We start from the raw sequence: 2,283 nt of genomic DNA, 5'->3' as shown, positions 1-2,283 counted from the left end.
CAGAGTTCCTCATTGTTCATAAGGGAATTGGAGACCAGAAAAACTCATTCGAGCATATGAATTTATTTTTGTTCTACTCCAATATGTAGAAGGTCAAAATTCATCACAAATACAGAAGCACGAGTACTCTTAAATACGTATATAGATCCAAAAGACAGAAACATGCTTCTGCCATTGTATTCTTCTTTAGTTTCACTACTACAAAAAGTGAAAAAGACGACCAGAAAACAACGACGGTCTAAGTGAAAACCGTCGTGGTTTTTAAAAAGACGACGGTTCTAAAAACACCGTCGTGTAATACCACCTTAGACAACCAAAAATGGAGATTCAAATGGCTGTTCAAAAACAACGACGTACCTAATTAAACAACCGACGCCTATTTGAAACAGATTTCAGCAGTGTAAAATCAAAGCCAACAAAGGACGGCAGAAGTTATGAATCGACCGACGTAGAAAGTAAAGACGACGATTTCAATAAAAGCCGCCGCTTTTACTCATAAAATAACACGACGAGGTTTTCGTATAAGACGCCGTATAATTACAAACAAATCCACGGCTTTAAAATAAAAAATATCGCCGTATTAAATTAATTTACAACGACGGAAAATATAAATATATCGACGTCATTATCGTATAGTTCTACGACGTTATCTTTAAATCGTACTATAAAATTTAACGTCGTATTTATTCATTTTATACGTCGTACATTTAATTTAAACCGTCGCCTTAATAAGAATTTTTGTTAACAATTTTTTTCTTTGATTTTCTTATCCTACGCCGGTAGATCTACTTAATGACAAGAATTGAAATAACCACGACGGTTTATATAGAAAACCGCCGACATAACCAGATTTTTCTGAGATCCCAAGGGTTACGAAATCTTACCAGATGGAACTCTGCTCCACATCATAATCTTAACAGATGACACAGATTTGCAATCAGAGAGACAATTTTTTGGAAGTTGATGATGTGTGTGCTTTTGTGTATCTACAAATATTATACCTAACGCCGTTGCAAATTTGCAATCAGAGAGACAATTTTCAACGACGGTTATATTATACCTAACGACGTTTAAAAAAAAAATCAACGTCGCTCAACAAATATATTACGTCGTCTTAGTCTTACTTAAGACGACGAAAAACGTCAACAGTAATACAAAAACAGTCGTTGTTTTTATACTCTTATTTCTTTTAAATCTGTCATCCAAAAAAGAAAATTTACATATTCCAGAACATTAATTTCCTTCATTTTAAATTTTTTTGATTTTCAGATTTCTTCATTCCAGCAAATCTAATCTTCAGATTTCCCTGAGAAGCGAACTTTCCTTCGACAGCGAGTGGAGGCCAGGCTTGCATCTCTTTTGATGGAAAGCAAGGAGTATTCAGAAGCACTAAGTGTCCTATATCAAGCTTGATCAAGGAAGTGAGAAGGCTAGTTGACAAGCTTCTTCTTGTGGACATAGATTTGATGCGAGTAAGCTCAATTTCTCTTTGAGAAAGACATCCAAATTATTGTCTTTGAGATGTGAGAGACAGTGTCTCTGAGAGAGGAAGAACCTGGAACCCTAAATGTAAACCTAAAATGAATGAAAGCGACAAATTTATAGAATAAATTTTTAAAACCAACGGCGGTCCTTACAAAAAAAACCGCCGTTTAAATTGTAAAATCAACGTCGGTATGACCGACGTATATTACATAAATCCACGTCGGTAAATTAATAAAAAAGACGTGTTAAATAATCTACCATGACGCGAGTTATTACTTATGTACTTTAATTTTTGAGTTTACTACGACGGTACCTACAACACTACTGTCGTATTTATTTACCACGTCCGAAGTAAAATGTACCGTCGTATTTTGTAATTTATACGTCGTATTTATATGTAACCGCCGTAATTTAAAAATTAAAATCCACGTCGGTTATATTAAACCTAACGACGTTAAATGAAAAGATTCTACGTCGCAAAACAAATATTGCGTCGTGTTAGTTAAAAACGACGTAGTTATATGTAACCGCCGTATTATTTTTTTGAAATGGTTTTATATATAAGCAACTTTTCGTCTACCTGACTTACACATGCACTGTTTCCAAACCCGATTAAAAATTTCAATCTCCCAGAGAAAACTTTTCGCCTTTTTTCCTTGTCAGAGCACTGTCAGAGTATTTCATCGTCTTCCTCTCGTCTTCTTCGTCGTCTCTGAACTTAAAGATCGATCGTCTTCCTCTTGCTTTCATTGCACGCAATAGGTAAGCTTTCATTTTCACTATTTTGGTTACTGTTTT

Source organism: Prunus dulcis, chromosome 5 (assembly GCF_902201215.1).
Source record: "Prunus dulcis chromosome 5, ALMONDv2, whole genome shotgun sequence".
NCBI classification, from domain to species: Eukaryota; Viridiplantae; Streptophyta; class Magnoliopsida; order Rosales; family Rosaceae; genus Prunus; species Prunus dulcis.
Note: the sequence above shows the minus strand (reverse complement) of the source record.